General features: G+C 42.8%; 1 protein-coding gene across 1 annotated transcript in view; it reads right to left on the bottom strand.

Annotated features, from left to right (window-relative positions):
• ADRA1D (adrenoceptor alpha 1D) overlaps window positions 1-21,229 on the bottom strand; it is a 259,225-nt gene that overhangs the window by 140,951 nt on the left and 97,045 nt on the right. The gene's annotated exons all lie outside the window — the stretch shown is intronic.

The raw sequence follows: 21,229 nt of genomic DNA, 5'->3' as shown, positions 1-21,229 counted from the left end.
GAGAGGTGAACCACTTGGATGAATAGGGGGATTTACAATTTACCCATGGGTCTCAGGTATAGTATTTGAAGTGCCATACCAGAATACAGCAGCAGTGTTGGAGAGCAGGAGGAAATCCATCTATAGCACAGTGCTGAAATGGAACAAAGGGAAATATTGAGTTTAGCCATTTTAATGAGTCATTATGCATGAGCCCTGAATTATAAGTGACAGCACAAGCATGTGTGAGTATATCAGTCTTTGTGCCATGTCCCGCTAAGAGTCCCAGCAGGGCTGTTCATTTGAGGACCTCTATTGATATGTTCTTGCAACTATTCCATGTAGTTGCCTATGCCACCTACCACCCCTGACAGACCCTCATGTGTCTGTTCCTCGAGTGTGAGCAGTCCTGTGTACATTCTATTGCTATGCCTGTTGAAATGTTCGAGAGTCTATTGAGTGACATGTCTCTGGAGATGAGGGCCCCCATCACTGGTGCAAGTTACATCTGAAGGCCTTACCAAGTGTATTTTCTGAAGGGTTTCATTTCCTATACAAAGGTCTGTGTCTATGTACTTTATGTATATATGTCTTCAAGGAAGTCATGAAGGCATGCCTAGGACATAGCATCCAGTACGGCTCTCAAGGCAGCCCATACCACATAAAATGCTCTAACCTTGGCGTCCTTTTGTCTTTTTCGGTCTCCATTTGAGAGCCAGGCAACAACACAATTCAAGTTTAAAAATATATGTGATAAGTGCAGGCTCCTTTGACTGAGCTAAATCCTAGAACGCCAGTGTATTTTGGGGAATCCACCAAAAATTCCACGATTGATGCTAGCAAGTTGTGATGACCGGTTTCTCAGGGTCCTGGGATAATTTTGTGAAAAGTTAAACCTTCTTTGTGCATATGAATATAACAGGTGCATATTTGTGCATGTGCAAAAACTGTGAAAAACTCCCTTCTTTTATACAGCAGCCACTTTCAGGTGAGTGTTCCCTGTCCATTTCAATCCTGGTATAATCAATTACTCTTGCGTTGATGAAAGTAAATCTCCAACCAAATCTGGTGACAAGGTAACTCTTGAAAGCATGTGAATACGTACAAATGTGTAGGCTTGGGAGTATTAATTTGTTTTCAAAAGCATACCTGGCCATTGAGATATGGATATACTCCTTGATATACAGTAAATTGCAAATACAAACTTGAATTTATATTGGTAAAAGAAACCATTAGAACAGGTAAGTTCATCTTTGAGAATCAAGTCCAAAGAACTTGAAGCCATTTTCATGCAGTCACCCCACTGAGATCAATTTTCCCGTATGCTTCTTTCAAGAAGGCACTTTCCATTTAGAAATATGTCTTCCAGGATTGCAGCGCACTTGTATCTGGCAGAATTTCGAAAAGGCTAAAAGGTTTAAAAATGCTCCATATCAGAAATTACTTTCTTTCAACAGGTTGTAAATGTTTGCTTGGTTCACAGACATACAGACACTTATGGTAATCATAAAATGCTAAAATGTTCTTTTCTCTACAATGGTCTAAAGAAACACAAAAAGGAAGCCAACAACAAGAGCGTTCACATTTGAATACCTCACTTTATGATGAAATGTTCAGTTACTTACCCGTAATCCTAGTTACCCCGATTAGGAATCCTCCTCATCCTAACAAATGTTTGATACCTCACTGACAGCACTAGCACAGAAGTCCCTTCTTTATTCCTTCACCTTTTTTTAAATTTAGTGGCACCCCCCTCCTGTGTGTATTCAAGTAATGCCCATCAAGGAGCAACCGGGAGGGAGGAAAGGAGTGAGGGAGGGAGAGGACCGGGACGAGGAGGATCAGTAACCGGGGTAATGAAGATTACCAGTAAGTAACTGAACATTACCACCTCATGCGATCCACCTCATCCCAGTCCTAACAAACGAGGAAGTAATCAAGCATGAAGAAACAAGCAAGAACTAAAAGGTGGTCTGTATGCAAAGTTTATTCACAGAAACAACAACTTCATTTATAAGCACCGGCTAGAACAATGGAACCAAAATGTCCATAAAGGTCGTCACAAATTGAGAGATGGTAGTGGGTAAGGAAAGTATGATTGGACAACCAAGTGGCCTCCCTGCAAATATCAACAGAAAGAATCTTCCAGCTTCAGCCCAGGAAAGTAGATACTGCCCTAATAGACCTCCCCTACACATAATCTGAAGCATAAGCCTGAGAAATAGCCTGCCTCACCCACCTACTAAGAGTTTAGGTAGAGACCTTCTTGCCCCTGGAAACTGAACCCTAAGACACAAACAAGGATTGTGAAACACGAAATGGCTTAGAACAATCCAACTTAATCATAATATTTCTGACATCCTGGGTAGAAAGAAAAGAAGAGGAGGAATCAGGAAAAACCAGCAACACCACCTCCTGAGAGAAATGAATAGAGGAGGAAACTTTAGGAACAAACTTATGGTCCAGTTGGAGAACCAGCCGGTCTGGAAAAAACTTAAGGTAGTGATAACCTGCACCCAACAAAGCACTCAACTACCCCAAATGTCTGGCCGAGGTTACAGCCACCAAGAAAACCATTGTGGCATGAAACAAGACCAACTCAGCCATCTCCAAAGGCTCAAACAGGGCCACTTGCAAGCCTCTCAAAACAACTGACAAATCCCAAGAAGGAACCAGCCTGCGGACAGCTGGCCGTTTTAAACCTAAAGGTTTTAAGCAACTTCAAAACCAGGGGGGACAAGGTAGAAAAATAATCTGAAAAAGAATGGCAGGTCTGAATTGCAGCCCACTGAGCTGAAAGAGTGCTAGGAGGTAAGCCTTTAAAAAACCCATCCCATAAAAAATCCAGAATATTAAATTAGTCAATACGAGCAGGATCCTCTGACCGGGCTTGACATGAGGAAGGGAAAGAGCCCTAATGTTTACCGCAAGAATTCAGGGTAGATTGTTTCCTAGAAGACTTAATTTTCCGAGGAACCTGTGAGGAACAACCCAGTTGGACTAATCCTACCTGTTCAATAGCCAGGCCGTCATACACAACCAAGATGGCATCTGGCGAGATAGGAGCGGAAACTGAAGCGGAGATGAGCTGTGAGGTAGAATCAAAAACCAAGCCCTGGCCAGATTGAGATGAAGAGGAAACCAAGGATGGTGGGTCAGTAAGGGGCAATGAAAATTATCTTCACCTGTTCTGCCTGGACCTTCTGCAGCACCTTCTGCAGCAGAGGAATCTGAGGAAATGCATACAACAACCCGTGAGGCCAACGGATTGAGAAAGCATATACCACCCAAGCCTGTGAAGACTGAAGTTCCGTGCAGAATTGAAGGCAATGAGCATTCTCTGGAGAAGCAAACAGATCCAACGAAGGCTTACTGAACCTGTGGCACACTCGGTGGAACAGAGGGCAAGCCAAGTGATACATCACAGAGGACAGCAGCAGGTTCCGGCTGAGACTGTCCACCCAAAAATTAATTTTCTCTCTGACGTACACCGCCTAGAGATCCAGAACAAACATCTCCTGCCCATGCACAAATCTGAGATGCAACCAATTTCGGGGATGCAGAACGTGTGGCTCCTTGCCTGTTTAGGTAAGCCCTTGCCACTTGGTTTACTGTCCTGACCACCACATTCAGACCTTTCAGAGACTCCTGAAAATCAAGAAACGCCCTTAACACAGCCATCAGCTCCTGCTAATTCGCAGATGGGTGACTCTCCCAAGGAGGCCAAAGCGCACTCCGTTCTAGGTGGCCCAGCACCTCCAGCCAGCCCCACTCAATGGCATTGGTTATCAAAAGAACTGGGGGAGGGATCTGAAACAGATCCCCTCTTTCTAAGTTGTTCCTGACCAACCACCATGACAGAGCTGGGCAAACCTGAGCTGAAAGAGGAATCAAGACCCCATAGTCCTTGGAACTGGTATCCCAGTGCCTGAGAATGTGAGTCACAATTGGCTTCAAATGAAACCTCGCCCAAGAAACCACCGCAGTGGAAGCTGCCAACAGCCCTTGTACCTTCAACCAACATCTTGCACAACTGTGTGAGCAAGAAAGCAAGTCTGTCACATCTCCATGGAGAGACAGAACCCTGTCCACCAGAAGAAAGGCCGCTCCAATTTGAGTGTCCAGACGAGTTCCGATTAAAATCTGCACTTTGGAAGGAATCAGGCGAGACTTTGGAAGGTTCACCAGCAGGCCGAAATCGTCCAAGCCCCTCAGCAACAGTTCCACATCCTGTTGAGCCTTGAAAAGAGATAGAGCAGTCAATAACAAGTCACCCAAATAGGGATAAAGCACATCACATTTCAAATGCAAAAAAGCAACAAAAGGGGACAATACCTTTGTGAAGACTCTGGGTGAAGTAGTCAGTCAAAAAGGAAGGACTTGAAACTGAAAATAGTGTTTGAGGACCATGAACCTCAGGAATGTCTAACTCTCCACATGAACTGGAACATGAAAATAGGCATTTTGGAGGTCCATAGTCACTAGACAGTCACCCTTCATGAGGAGAGGAATGATAAATTGCAAGGACACCATCTGCAAATGTGCAATAAACACAAGCTTGTTCACAGTAGGGAGATTGAGAATGGGCTGAAACGACCCATCCAGCTTTGGAAGTGGAGTAAAACCCCAACCCCTGTTGAATGGCCAGCACTGGAACAATGGCTTGTTTCTGAAGGAGACTCTGCAACTGACTGGGATCTTTTAGAGAAAGATTAGGCCTGAAACGTGGAGGAGGAGGCTGATCTCTGAATGGAATCTGATAGCCACAATCCACTATGGAAAGGATCCAGGGATCTGTCACGGCAAGCTTCCACTGGGGAAGAAAAGCTTTCAGGTGAGCACCTACAGCCATATAGTCATTTTGGCTGCTGGAGAGAAGTGGCAGAGGAGGAAGAGGGCCAGGATTTATTGTAGAAGGCAGCCCCCCAACCAAGGGCTCTATTTCGATAGGGATGTCGTTCAGTGCCCTGGAAAACACCTCTCCGGAAAAGAAACTGCTTCTTATCAGACACAGTCTTAAAAGGCCGCAAGATCTTCTTTTCCTCTGCCGCCTTTTCCACCATGTCATTGAGTTCTGGACCAAACAGCTTTTGGCCCAAAAAGACAACTTACAAATCAAGGAGCGTTGACCAGATTCCAACTTCCAAGACTTCAGCCACAACAGCATAAGTCGAGGCCCAAAGACCGTCAAAGACCATATCAGACAAGAAGTGGGACACTAGTTCCATACGTACCAATAAATCAGAGGGATCATCATTAATCTGCGGGCAGTCAAACAAAGAATGAAAGTCCTTCGTAAGAGCCTGCGTGGCATTAGCCACACAAGTGTTTGCATGAATGCCATATTTAGAAGCAGCATTGGCCAGTTTCAAGGCTGATTCCACCTTCTTACCCATGGGGTCCGTAAGGACAGCATCCTCTGAGGCCAAAGAGGAGGAAGATAACTTGATTGCCAAGATAGTATAAACCTTAGGCACCTGAGGAAAAAGTTCTTCAAAATCCTCCTATAGATACTTCTTATGGAGAAAGCAAGGAAACCTAGACTCATCCAAGCCCTTCCATTCTTTAAGGGGCAGAGTATTAATGACCTCATGAAAAGTTAAACAATCCACTTTAACAGTATCATATTGCGCCAAAAACTCATCTTCTTTAAGCGTTGGGCCTCAAACCCCAGTTGGTCCCTTATATGAGACAAGACCTCCTGCAATTGGTCTGACTGAATATATCTGCCCTTACAGTCATCAGTCTCATCAGCCTCATCATCCAACCATTGGCGCTTTGCAGGGACTTCCTTTTCCAGCAAAGTGGATTCCACAGCCTCCTTAATTAAGGAGTACAAGTCGGCCCTGGAAATAGGTAGCTGCTCAGGAGATTGAATATGCTTTGACTTCTTCAAGCATTTAGCTATTGGCACCAACAAGGAATAAGCTGCTGTAGGCAGAAATTCAGGAACTCCAGTGCACCAGAGAAGCTCCCATTCACAGGACACACCAGAAATTAAACTGACACCAGGAAGCACAGAAACCCACTCCAGCAGCGTGTGTGCTTCCTGTTATATGCATCACTAGGCAACCATCTCTCATCTCGCAAGAACCTAGTTGCAGACAAGAAGGAAACTAAGGGGGTCATTTTGAACATGGCAGTCTGGGACGCCATGCCGGCGGTGGCAGTAATTACTGCCACCGGCATGGCGGCCCAGACAGCCATATAATGGATGTGGTAAAACCGCCACTGCCGTAACTCTGCCACCGCCAGGCTTCCGCCGCCAGGCAGCCTGGCGATGGCGAATTACTTATCCAGCTGGATAAGTAATTACTTAACCGCTGGATAATGTACCTGTTTCCACCAGCCTTTCCCTGGCAGTAAGTGAAAACACACACATTGACATGACATAAAACATGAACAAAGCACACAACTGCGCTTACTTGCCCAGCGACAGGAAACAAAACAGGAGAAGGAAGAGGGGAGCAGTCATTCATTTTTTTTTGTAAAGGGGTAGAAACTAAGAAGGGACTTCTGTGCTACTGCTGTCAGTGAGGAATCAAACCTAATTTGTTAGGACTTGGATGAGGAGGATTACATGAGGGTGTAATAGAAGTTGGTGTGATAAACATCGAAGTCTGTGAACACCATGGGGACTAATTCACTAAGGTCTTTAGGAGTAACTGATGCAGAAGTCCTGCAGTGCTTTACGAATGCATGAATGAATACACGAAGCAGTATTGTCACCTGTGTGTGTTTTGACACATAAAAAACTATTGTGGAATACCTCGTTTGATAGTTAGTTCATACTTTACATAGGTTATACTTTACATTTTGCACTTTGAAACCTGAAATGTGAAGCTTGAAACCTGTGCACTTTAGAAATTGAATACATTGCTAAACCCATTCCTCTTTTAATCTTTTTGAGATTTTGTGGAGATGCTAGATTTTGGAGGACTCTAAAAAGTGCAGTTATAATTTTCGCAAACACTGGTAAAGGAAATACGTTATTTTACTCACTTATGCCGGACTGCAGCTAAAGGGCAGAAACTGGAGAGCCATTTTCCCGTTCAGGGCTTTAGATGCGACAGGAGGGGTTTTTACACAGGCTGGTAGGGCGGCCGCCTGGCTGTGAGTGCTTTGACATGTAAACGCTAATGTGGATCGCCGCTCTTTTGTTTAATATGTCTGGCAAAGTGCGTTTCATAATTATTTTATCATTTGTATTTTGCAATTTGCACTTTGAAACCTGAGAAGTGAAAGTTGAAACCTGTGCCCATTATAACTTCAGTCGTTCGTGGTTAATCTATTTCTCTTTTGTCTCTTTTTAACATTTTTTATCTTGACATTAGACATGGAGGGACTCTAAAAAGTGAAGTTATCATTTTAATAACACTGGTAAACGCTAATAAAGATGGGGAGGGAAAATATTGTTTTACATATTATCTTACTCACTTGTGACTGACTGCAGGTAAGGGGCACTAAGTGGAGCGCCCTTCTGCCAATCAGCACTCTAGAGGTGTCAAGGCACTTATTTAAACCGCCTGGCTGCACGGCTGCAAAGAGGATGCGCAACCCGGAAGCAGAAATGGACACTCCACAGGCAAGACCATCTGCACCCAACCAGGACCCGGGGCCAGCCATTACGCCACTCTCAGGAAATATTCATCTACAGAAGTCGGGAAACTGGGTAATGTAGGCTGAAACCGAAGCATTGCTAAGGAATGACTATATTTAACAGTCTCCTCACATGTAGAAGCTTCCACAATTTGTAGGGAATGTGGAGTCCTGAAGGTGGCCTACCTAAATACTGGATGGGTGGTGAAGCATAATATTGAAGTTTTAGGCTTCCTTGATAAAGATAAACCGGATATGCGACTACTTATGGAAACATGGTTTTTGCAAGATTCTATTCCAGTTATATTAACAATGGGACCTGTCCCCTTATGCAATAAGAAGGAGAAAAAGTACGGAGTCCCATGGGGCTGTGCCTTGTCTCACATCTTTTTAGTTTTTGTATCAGACCTCTCATATAAGAGCGGGGAAACAATGGCTGCAGTACTTGTAGTTATGTGGATAAATACCAGATTTTGCTTTGACTGGAAGACAATGTCTCACTTCTAGATACGTCCCAGAACACCATGCGATTGGTCAGCAGATAGATAAGTCTTAACCACTTAAAATTGAAAGCTGACAAAAAGGAAATAATAGTCATGAGATCGAGTCTAGTGCTCTGGACTAGGCAATAGAGGCCCCATGAGATGAGACCGCTCCGTAAACACAAGATGGCTACTAAAAGCCTGGGAGCAACCGTGGACAATCCCATACGTGAGACCACAGATTAACGCACTTGTGTCTAAATGCATTTTTATCCTAAGGATGGTTAGGAAATTACAGGCAATTTTCTCTGTTAACACCACAAAAACGATTATGCCAGCAGTAATTAGATCTTGCTTGGACGACGGCAATGCCTTAAATCTTGGAGTACCCAAGGGGTATTTGGCCAAGCTTCAGATTCTCCAAAATTATGCTGCCAGGATGGTTTTTAACCTCGATGAGAAATTTCACTTCACCCCCTCCCTTCTAAAGAAATTGCATTGACTGCCTGGAAAACAGAGACTATAGTTTAAAACCTGCTGATTCGCATTTAGGGCCATTCATGGGATTGCCCCTGCTTTTATCTCTGTGTTAAGTGTTTATGTTCTCTCCTTTACCCTCTCGTTGATGCTCTACTGCCAACCTGCTGAACAATCCTAGAATTAATATGCTCAGATCTGGGGGCTGTAGATTCTCCAGACTTGCCCCGCTGGAGAGGAACTCTCTTCCTTCTCATCTCCACTGAATGGTAGAGTTAATATCTTTTAGGAAAGCTTTGTAGACATAGCTATTAAAATAGGCTTTTTTTAGAGTGTATGTGGACTGATAGTGGACACGCCCCACCTGGGTCCTAAAGGACATCCTCAATGTTTTTCCCCATTAATCGCTCACTAACATGATCTTTCAGCACCATGAAACCTCTGAGTGTAGCTTTACAAAACTTCATTAACATTAACACCATTTACACATACTCATGAATGCCTTTATGAATTTGCCCCCATAATCTTTACACTGACTCTAAATTAATGTTTCAGTTTTTGTGGATTCCTTTTTTTAATGATAACTCTTTAGGCAAGCATGAAAACTTTTTTTCATACTCGTCTATTTTCCAAGTGACAAAGGCAATTATGTGTAGGTGGACTAGTATTGGAGGAGTACTAATTAATAGACTCATAAATGCCTTTGTGAATTGGACCCCATATGCTTCCAGACAGAAAATGTATCTTGAGAGGGCCAATAACAGGGGGACTTAGGTCAGTGATAGAGGTCTGATCTGAAGTTCATACAAACAACTCTGGAGACCCCCATTTTGAAAGTGAAGAGCTGCAGCCAGCAAGTATGTGGCAGAAAGAGTGTGGTATGTAAGATCACACCATGTGTCAGCGGTGTCTGATTAGCAGAGAAGAATGATTTCTGAGAGTGTTGTGTCTGGCAAAGGCTTCCACCTGTGGTGCAACGCGCGGGGGAGCTGGGGTTTTTTAGCTCACTCTTGACAGACGGCTCTCCACTTCAATGCAAGAGGTCAATGCTTAGAACCAAAACTTGTACAAACACAGGGGAAACACAGGTTTTCCCCATGAGACACAACAAGTTTCTCTAAAGAAGGTGGTCCTTCATATGGAACCAAGCAGAGGTATCCATTCTGCCAAAAGGGTCCCCTCATATGCTCGTGCACAGTGCTTGATTTGTAAATAATTAATAAGCGCAGGGGCCTAAAGTTGCTTTTTATCATGGCTTTCTTATCCTGAATCGTCTTCATCTACACCTTACAGTTCCTGTCTCTTTATCTCACTGTTGCAAGTTCATTTTCATCATGTGTAGCTAATTTTATACTTTTCTCTTCCTCTCCCCTTTTTTCCCTCTATTGCTCTGTGTCAAGGTCTGATGATCAAAAGTATTTCCTGGTCCCTAAAGATGAGTGCCATGGACCCCCCATCTGTGAGCAAAGTCACATATTAAGCGCTGCTTGTGCGAATTTGTCAAAAGTCCAGCTGGGTGTTTTTCGTGTGGAAAGTGATATATTGCAATGTAGTAAGGACTGTGGGGAAGAGGATGAAATTAATCTTATTTTAGCATTGCAGCAGATAGGAAGATGCAGTACATTTTCATGACAGCTTCCCCATTACTTCGATATTATTATTAATGCCAAGGTAATCTTGAAATACTGCTATCCAGTGGGATTAATATACTTTTATAAAATGCTCATTTGTGTAGATGCCTATGCTGTCTTGAAAAACTGATGCACCTATTGTTTGATAAGACAACACCATACAGCAGTCCCTCTACGAATGAGAAAACTGAACAAAATGTTTTATAAAGTTTAGAAAAACTTTGCAGGGAATGCAGTTGACTACTTCAAAACAATTCTAAAATGTTTTAAGACTCAATTCAAGGCACTACAGCCATACTACTCAAACACTTAGGAAGCATTGAGGCCATATCATCATAGGTGAGGCTTTCTGGGTGGATGGCAATAGCCAGTGGCTAGGCACAACAGGGTGAGTCCTGGTGGGAGCTCTCTTGACTCCTGGCTTCTGCATCTGATGCAAGTTTATTCGATTAAATTTGGCAATCATGTTATTTTTATTTATATACTTACATTATTTACATAATGAGGCTCTAGAGAGATGGCAGCGAAGAGCTTTACATATAACATGCCGAGAAACCAATAGAGTACATTAGTGTTTTACATAAACAAAAACTGTGGAGAACATATTGAGAAATAAATGTGTGACAAATACAGCAATATGGAATGGTAATCTTTAGTAGTTAAGTGTAGATTGAAGAGGTGAGTTTTAAGATCTTTTTTCAGAAAGTTAACAGCTCAAAGCTACATCTGATGTTGTCAGACATGGAGAAGACTTGTAGGATGTCTTAACTTTTGGATCTGGGGACTTTGAGGACTAATCTCCATCTCTTCCTTGTGATCTGTTGTCCACATGTGATTTTCAGTTTCTCCTTCAAGTAGGAGGGCAAGCCATTGTGCATTGCTTTGTAAGTTATGAATGTAATCTTTAAGTTGATTCTTGCTCGAGGGGAAGTCAAATGAGTTGTTTTAGAGTGGGTGTAATATGGTCTAATATCTGAGCATCCCAAATGTAGGCCATGATCCGATTAGTTGGTGTCTGTACATTCTGTTACGTTTACCACCTTTTGCATAAGTATCATTAACACTCCAAAGCTTATTGAGAAACTAAATCACCAACACTAAAAAGACAAGTACATAGGCAAAAATAGATTTAGCATCCCCTTGAAGGACCTGAACATGGTGTTCCACAGGGTAGGGGCCTGCAACAAAAAGAAGCTCCTTCCTCTGCCAACTTTCTAAAAGAGGCATTTTTAGAATTGCGATTTAAAATCTGACTTCACTAGAAATTGTGATTTTAACTTATGATTCCAGTAAAACGAAAATCAAAATGTTCATTTGTTCCAGATTGTGAGTTACACTTATAAAATGTAATCCCAATGATATTGTCTGGAAAAGATAGGCCTTGCAGTAGTGAAAAACGATTTTGGGAGTTTTTTACTACCAGGACATATAAAACTTAAAAGAACATGTCCTGCTTTTGAAATACATTGCACCTTGCCCTCTTAGCCTTCCAGGATCTATCCTAGGTGTCACTTATATGTATTAAAAAGAAGGGCTGGGCCTTACAAAAGTTATTTTTTTGTCAGGTTGACATGGCAGGTTCTGAAGCGGCAGGCCTGAGACATGATTAGAGGGCTACTTAAGTGGTTGACACTATCAGTGCTGAGGTCCACTAGTAGCAATTAATTTACAGGGCCTTGGCACATGCAGTGCACTTTGCTAGAGACTAGTAAATTAAATATTCCAACTAGATACAGGCCAAGGTTACCATGTTTAAGTACAGGGCACAATCACTTTAGCACTGGTTAGCAGTTGTAAAGTGCAGTGAGTCCTAAATCCAACAAAAGTTAATTCTGTAAAAAAAGAGGAGGAAGAAGAAGGCAAAAAGGCTGGGGATGACCCTGCATAAAGGCAACTTTCCAACATTCACCATCATCTCTGTTGTACTTTTGATTTTTTTCTACAAAAATGTCTACTACCCAAATTATGACAAAGATATTGGTAGTAAAAATGTAGATGTGGAATCAATACCTACCTGTTGGAGTTGGCCCTCTCTGCAGGGACACCCAAAATGTTTGCCTTCCTTTGCTGAACCCATTTTTGGTGGCTTTGTACCCAGGGCCTAGCAATTAAATGCTGCCAATGGGTTGTAGCACTCACTGTGCCAGACACTCATTTAGCTCTGTAAAACATGCCTCAGGTCTGCAGCTGCAGTCTGTAGTGCATTCCTAAACTGCTACTTTGACATGGCAAAAATAAATCTATTTCCAGACCTAAGTATTCCTTGTTAATACTTATATGTCACCCCTAGGTTAGGCCCTAAAAGTGCATAGAGTAGAGTGCATGGTATGTAAAAAGTATGACATGTGTACGTATGTTTTACATGTCCTCATAGCAAACCTCCCACAGTCATTTTTCACTGCAGCAAGGATAGTTCTCCCATAGACTAATAATTGGTTACCTTATTACATTTAATCAGTGATAGCTTCAGTTTGGGAAAAGCTAGAGAAATACTTATTCTGATCTTGTTAATTTTAATCTAAAATCCTATTTCATTTTAAAGCCAGATGTTAAATTGCTGTTTTGAAACTACCACTTTTAGAAAGTTGGCATTTTTCTGCCCATACCAAAAGTGCTTTTCTGCCAATGTCCAGGGTCATATGACTGTTATTAGCTCTCCTGTAGTAAGATGCGTATTCCTTCCAGACTGCAGATAAAACAACCTTATTGGAAAGAATGTTCCTCTCCTAAGCTACTGGCTGTGCGGTTGTACTCAGCCCTTCCTGAGGTTTTGAGGGTAGCCTGAAGGCTGTACCCAGCCCTTTCCTGACTTCTGAAGCTGCCTGCCCTGTCACTGACAAATGCAGCTCACATCTGGGCATGTTGGCCCTTTGCTAGCCTAGACAGATTGGAACCAAACCCAAGACAAGGGGAGAACTGACCAATTTAGGGTTAGACAAAAGGGAGAGGGGGCACCCACACACAGGATGACAAGGAAGACTGGACCTGCTTGCCATGAACCCAGAACCCCAGAAGTGACTCCATGGGCCAGCTGGCTGACTTCCTAATTGAGCTAAGGGGACACAACAAGCCTCTAGAGTTCTCTCCTGCTTTCCAGTTGAACAGACCAAACTGGAACAGTCCTGATCCTCCTTGCTTTCCTCTGTCTCTGTGGGAGTGAGTCCTGACCCCCACCCCTTTCCTCACATTTGCAGTGCTCAAGGTCCTGGACCCTTGGCTGGAGTCAGAGTGTACTCCTTCCTGCTCAACTGGAGGTTTCACTGGATCCATCGCAGCACCTTGAAACCCCTAAACTGTGACTTCACCAAATCCAGAATAGAATGACACAGACCAACACAGGGCCTTTCAACGCAGTGCCTCTCAGCCCCTCATTGGCAGCTTCGTTGGACCTGACATAGCGGTGTGTATAACAACACTGAGCATTGCATCACAGCACCTCACTGCTCTTGGTCGGCAGCCTCAGACTCGCTTTGCAACCCCATGCAATCCCTGCACCAAGGACAAAACATGCAACTCCCAGTGGGCCACAGCGGGTGCCACACCTGATTTCTGCTCCATCGCAGTTGGCCTGAACTTTTAACTTTGTCCATACAGACATAACTATATATCTGCAATTGATGCATTGCACCTTTTAACACTATTTTCACCTTAAAATGTAAGCACTCGGTTGTATTAATTGGACTTTTGTCATTTTGGTGTCCGTTTATTTATTAAAATATTATTTATTTTACTAAATTGGTGTGGAATTTTTCTTGTGTTATATTTTTACTTTATCACTGTTTGATTACTGCATAAATACTTCAAACATTGCCTTCAAGTTAAGCTTAACTGCTTTGTGCCAAGATGGCAGATGGTTAAGCACAGATTTAATAGTGACTTTTGTAGTTCACCCTGACAAGGACTGTGATTGTTATTTTAGGTGGGTTCTCACCCCCTCCTCAACTAATAAACCAATGTCTAACACTACATCACTACCTAGCAAAATAGCTACAGGATACGAATTGTCCAGTTGCATTTTATGCCAAGACTGGAATTGCAATAGCTAGTTAACTCATTCTCAGAGCCTGTGAAAAGTGTTTTTAGAAGGATTTCAACTGTGTTAACATGTAGATATTTTGATAGGACGCTATTAATTGCATGGAAATATACAACAGTCAACATTTTTATTGTCACTCCTTGTGTAGTTTACACTTTGAATGTAGAAAGTATGACATAGGACTTTTCAGTGCTGTCATTTTCATATTTAGGGGGTCATTCCGACCCCGGCGGGCGGCGGACGCCGCCCGCCTGGCGGGAACCGCCAAAAGACCGTACCGCGGTCAAATGACAGCGGCGGTCATTCTGACTTTCCTGCTGGGCCGGCAGGCGACCGCCAGAAGGCCGCCCGCCGGCCCAGCGGGAAAGCCCCTTCAACAATGAAGCCGGCTCCGAATGGGGCAGACACTTTGCTTTGCAGACACTGAAAATCATTATGGGGCCCTGTGAGGGGGCCCCTGCACTGCCCATGCCAGTGGCATGGGCAGTGCAGGGGCCCCCAGGGGACCCACGACACCCGTTCCCGCCATCCTGTTCCTGGCGGTATTTACCGCCAGGACCAGGATGGCGGGAAGGGGGTCGGAATCCCCATGGCGGTGCTGCAAGCAGCGCCGCCATGGCGGATTCCTTGGGCCAGGGGTAAACCGGCGGGAAAACGCTGGTTACCCTTTTCTGACCGTGGCTTTACCGCGCGGTCAGAATGGCCCAGGAAGCACCGCCAGCCTGTTGGCGGTGCTTCCGCGGTCCCCGGCCCTGGCGGTCATGGACCGCCAGGATCGGAATGACCCCCTTAGTGTATTGAACTTAATGATCCCTTTAAAAGAATGTTGAAGAAATAGGCACCATTTGTGAAAGAGCTAGAACATTTTTGTGAAAGAGCCTTCAGCATTGACCAATAAAACTGCTCTAATTATCTTAGGAGCGCAAGTGTTGAGCAAGAAAAATTGGGTACACGAAAAGAGTCTATGCTGGACAGCCAGAAGAAGAGCTATACACTCACCTGGATGCCAGAAATGTATTGCCTGATGGTGTGCAGCTCAGCTTCTGGGAAAAGCTGCATATTGAATGAGGGACAGTAGAGAAATCCAGTTAACATACACAGTGCTCAGCTAGTTGTTCAAGATTTCTAATGTGGGGGTAATCCTGTGCACAATGTGAATTTCAAACTACATCAAGTGCTAGAGTTCTGGAGCTACTCATGCACCGCTGCAGGTGTCTGTGGGGTGCTGGGAGCTGCACTGTGAGCCACATGTCAGGCTGGCAGCTTTGTATACAGGTAAGCAATTGCCCCAGTAGCACCTTCCCACAAACTACAGCGATTTTGACGATACTTTGAGAAGATGTGTGCCCTACTGACATCCTTTATAGGGTCTGGCTTGACAGCTCAGCTGTCGCCAGACAATTATGTGAGCATCACTGGAGAGGGGCTTTGGCTTCACGCACATATTTGGAGCCAGTAGTACATGTTTTGGTTGGGAAGAAGATGTGTGCTTCCACAAAAAAATACGTACCCTCCACCAAGCTGTGATCATTTTGTTTATTTATCCAGCTGCCTGATCTTGAACTTTAAAGGACACATACATTTTAGGCCTTATGTACAAACACATTTTCCCATAGACACAGAATGGGTAAAACCCTTTGCTACATCTGGCCCTTCATTGTAATGGCATTAAAAAGCACAGATGGCAGAAGTGCAGTCATTAGCCCACGTGAAGGTGTAGCTTTAGCTTGACAGTGCAACCGTCACCTGACCTTTTAAGCTATACTGATGATATTCTACAGTTATTTGCTTCCACACAAATACTTATCCATTCCCATGCCACTTACTTGTAATTCTTCACATTACAACACAACATTCCTTTAAAACCAGACCTATGGGTCTTGTCAGTGCTCATTAACCTCTGGCTAGAGACGGCCTTTGCCTTCTGTGGCGTGTGCTCATCAGAACAATGCATGGCCATGGCATTTCATGGATGGTTACACTATGTTATTGACTTTACTATATGGCATTGGTGATGAAGAAAAGTAGTTCTGTACCACACATACAGGCACCGCAGATCTGTCTACAACAGGAGCAGCTTCTTCAGTCCAAGCCCCGACTTCCCACCAGATGCTTGCAGTCCCACTAAATGCACTCACCCAGCCCACTTACACTAAAGGTGGCCCTCCCCAGGTAAATCTCTTCAGCGCTCTTCACGCAATGCTAACCTGATGCGTTTGCTTTGCAACTGCTTATTTGTTAAAAGAGTCATATATTAGAATGAAGTTATCCTTCAGCAGACCTAAAGAAATAGATTAGCCGCCGTGCATAACATAACCCCCAAAATCATATGGATCCTTCACTCATCACCTGCTTAAACATAAATATGATGTACCTTTACTGTACTTTACTGTTAAATCATCATTATTAGTAAAAGAGACTGATGACGCAGAAAAAGAGGGTCCAACATATATTCATACATATCGTGTAATCAAAACGTATAATGTAGTGTGATTTTAGTAAAGAAAATAATGTACGAGGGAAATTGTGCCCTCGGGGTAGTTCGCCATCATTGTAAACGAGCTTTATTAATCATGAAGTATTGAAAATGTAGTAATCCGTCATAAATGCAAATGTATGCCATGATTTCTTGTTTGAAAACTGTTTTGCTTAGCTTAAATTTAGTACAGGCTTTGGCCTGGTTGCCTGGTCTCAAATTCTAACTGTGTGGCTTTTCCTTGAACTAATGAAACATATATTCTTGCTTGAAGTTGTATTTTTCCAGTAGAGCTGACTGATACACTTATCTCCAAGGTTTCGTACTAGGCCGGTTTCATCCCCTTTGATACAAGGTCAGTCTGCAGGTGCGGACAATGAAGGTACAGATAGTAAAATAATTGGCAACCCATGTTACAACTTGTGTTCCAAGGCCCCAAGGATAGTGTATGCATAAATGAGCGCTAGTAAAAGACAATTTTCATTGGACAATTTGAAGCCAACCTATGAACCCTCCAATGGAAGACCCTGCAGAATTTGGAATGTTTCTTACTTAAACCCACTGGACAAAGAGAAGTTAGCCATTTTTTCCTCGATGCCAGTTTGAAGCCAGATGCCAGACTCCATTTTGGACGACACCCTGATGCCCTTTTCTCTATCTGAGAGAAAGAGACTTTAAGAATTCTCACCCTAGAGACTTTAACTTTGATTTGCCCCGTCTTGCCCATGCAGTAACTTTGCCCCATTCTCCTTGCTGCTGCAAGGAAGCTTGCCCTTAACTTTGCCCCTATGAAACTTGCCCCATGCTGATCGTACCGGTACCTGAAGGACGAAGACTTTTCTTGAATGCTGATTGTATTTGGTAAATATGAAAGGACAAATGTATTATGCATTGTGTTTTTCCTTTTAGGTACCAACTGCTATTTTGATAGGGTCCTAGCTAGAAGTTTTCCAAATTTGTGTTGACTAAATTCGTTTTGCATGAAGTCCCACATGCCAATGCTAATTAGAGGTTAGTCGAGGGATTCATTTGATGCACCATGTCAATTTGAAATCTTGTTATGCTGACCAATGTATGAAATTAGTCAAATACAGTTAGTCATATTAGTGATTTGCATTGCCATAACTGAGTGTATCATTATCCAGATTTTGCGTAGATTGCGTTTCTTCCGCCGTTATGGACAGCCAGTAATGTTCATATACATATATCATTTGGTTTTGAGACTTATATACATCGTGTTAGCTTTGTTAATATAGGGAAATAAATTCACTAACTTTTAATAAACTGGTGTGGTTATTCATGACTGAAAGGTCATGGTGAGCCGAAATACCAACTGTTATTGATTTCTGATGTGTTATATTGATCTATTAATTGAGTATTGATTACCGATTGCAATAGTTATTGATTATTGATCTGAGTGACTCAACTATTTTAGGATGAGGAGAGCCCGACTCGGTTAAAAGATTCACCGACCTCCAACGTGTCCAGGTACAGGTAATTTATAAGGGCTGGACGCGTTATCAAGACCAAAAAGATAAGTGCTGCATGCAGCCGTCTCGTTCCTTGATGTAAAATGATGAGAACTCTTTCTGGTGGAAAGCCCTTGATGAATTCACTGGAGCAACGTCAGCTTCGACTTCACCGGATCCATACATTCATGTGGCTTTGCTTGTTGATGGGATGGAATCACTTCCATCCCTGTACTCAGCATCCTTGGGCTATGTTTACTTAACTCTGAACTCACTGAATGGTTCCCGCATTTCGTGGCCAGGGGCAGATGCTAATTGGGTTTGTGTTGACTAAGTCTTTGGAACTTGTTGAAAAGGAAAATTTCGTTAAGACAATATTATTTAAAAAGTGCCCGCGGTACCAGATGGTAATGGTCTGGAAAAGATCTTAATTAGCATTATGAGATATTAACTCAGAAGTTTAGGGTTGAGTCCTACAGACACTGTCGATCTCAAGTGCGCCTCATCAGCTGCGATAAAGACATGTGTAGCTATTGGCACTAATGCACGGGCCGGTATTACAGGGGATTTGTATGATACAATTTTTATTTCAGACAAGTCGTATGTTTTGTCCAATTATTATGTCCTTTTCATTTAGAAAACGTGCATTTAAACATACTCTGGGCAAGGTGGAACAAGAAGTCCCAAAAACTGTAAAGGAACTTAAAATATGCTTCATGTTTTGCATTTATGTCCGGCACTCAAAAAGCTAAAATCAAATAATTATTACTGTTGTTAAAGAGACACAACCTGGACACACATCAAGCTTTGATGCATTTGCAAATTGGACCTATTCGCTTTAAAGTGTACAGATTTACTAAATGTTTCTCAACAATTTTCTAATGAAGGGATATTAGGATTATATTAGCAGCATTATATGTATTGCAATGATTCTAATTATAGTGAGGTGTGATTTTACCCTGTTTTAGATGACAAGTTGTGTAGACCTCTGCCGACGTCCAGAACAATGTGAAATAAACATGAAACTTGAACTCCAAAGATGCATCAGACACAGTTCTGCATTTGGGCACATCCATAGTTTCTTCTCCGCGAGGAGATGTTGTCAGTGCACAGTTTTGTACAAAGTCCCTAGGAGAGCGGCTTTGAGAAAGCGATGCTATTATTTTATTTATTTTTTTAATTCATCATTAAATCTTCGCTTCCATTTGGCATATCTTTGCATCCCTAAATTCATGTAGATTTGGTTAAGTGATCCAAAACATATGGTTAGATTAAGAAAAAAATTATGGGTAAATCGTCTGGTAATCGCTACGATGACATTCTTCAAATAGAAACACAAGCCTTAAAAAAGTGCTATGAAGCAATGAAACGAAAATCCACACAACCAAGTCCACGTGGAGCACAGTGAAACCAAAAAAATCCCAGCACGTTTCAATGGCACATACAGTAAAACGCCTGTTAGTAGTATGCCATCATACACCAATATACAAGGAGGTTGGCTCACTCTCTTCTGGACTTCCTGAAAGAAAAGGACCGTCACAAACTTAAAACTTTGCACATGCGCAGCCATGAACTTTACCAACTACTAGTAAAGTGATGCCTTTCTAGCACAGAGTGAACCCTCACCCGAGACAATCCCCCGTAGATGGGAATGTGCGTTGCTAATGTACTCAATTAATATCTGCCCCTTATTTCCAACTTGGTGATTTGAAAGAGGTCTCAAATAGAACTACCTCATGAATATTAATAAGGTAGGTTGCAATTTGTGACTCACTAGGATTCGCTGCTATCACAGGGACGGTGGCCTACGGGTGTCAGCAGACTACAATGTCTGTGATTGCTTTTAAATACAGCAATCTTTTTTTCAGACACAGCTGTTTTAAAAACAAAAATGAAATGTTTCAATTTTATTTTTTAAGAGAGGGTGGTGGTCTATATGGGGAAATGCGTCCCATGGGAAACCCTTCCCATTTGCAAACGGGTTACCGCCAACTTGAATTGGTGGTGAACTGCAAATGTTTTGCAAGCACATTTCGGATGCAAAACATTAATACATTCCATTCAGATTCTCTATTTGGAAGTGATGTCCTGAACATGCTACTTCCAAATAGCGATTCTGTTTTGGGTCGCAAACCCAAAATGTGATTTGGTAACAAGTTACCAAGGCACAATTTGGTGTTTGTACATTTCAAAAAACATTTTTGAGATCACAAACTGCCTGATTCTATGAATTGAGCCTTTATGACAGCAAAAAAGCTATGTACATTTAGCCCTAAATCTATTCTCCTCACCTGTGCATCTGTTTTAAGGCTGCAAATTGTGAAAGAAACAAAATGCCTTTGAAATTGATGATGAAAGCAAAACAGGACCACAGTCTACATTACACTTGAGGCACTAGGTGAACTTTTTGTGTAAGCATTATCGAAAATAAAACAGAGGATTTTATACCAGAGTGCATATTTGATGTACTTCATGCATTGTTCAGTGAACTGTATTAAATTTTAAAAGTGCACAGGTGAGGCAGGTACTTACCTCTACATAGCATACTTGGGTGGAAACAGCACTTCCAAGGATGGTGCATTCGTTTATGTGGTGTCCTTGGGTGGAGACTGCACCGCCAGGGATGGTGCATTCCTGTATGAGGTGTGCTTGAGCTGAGAGGGCATGGCTGACAATAGTGCATTCTTTTATGATGCGTGCATGTACAGTCTACACTTCTGAGGATAGTGCATTCCTTTATGTGGTGTGCTTGGACACAGACTGCACTTCTATATGTGGTGTTCTTTGGCAGAGACTGCACCACTGTGGATAGTGCATGCCTTCAGGTGGTGCTTTCGGGCAGAGACTGCACTGCTGTGGATGGTACATACCTTCATATGGTGTGTTTAGGTGGAGACTACACCACAGAGGATGGTGCATTTCTTCATTTGGCGTGTCTGTGCTGAGAAGGCATTGGTGAGGATGGTACATTCCTTTATGAGGTTTGCTTGGACAGTCTGCACCACCGAGTATGTTGCATTCCTTTATGCGGTGTGCTTGGATACAGACTGCACCGCTGACTATTGTGCATTTCTTTATGT

The sequence above is a fragment of the Pleurodeles waltl genome, chromosome 1_2 (genome assembly GCF_031143425.1).
Source record: "Pleurodeles waltl isolate 20211129_DDA chromosome 1_2, aPleWal1.hap1.20221129, whole genome shotgun sequence".
Lineage (NCBI taxonomy): Eukaryota > Metazoa > Chordata > Amphibia > Caudata > Salamandridae > Pleurodeles > Pleurodeles waltl.
The sequence above is the reverse complement of the archived record's forward strand: the minus strand, read 5'-3'. Positions and strand labels throughout refer to the sequence as shown.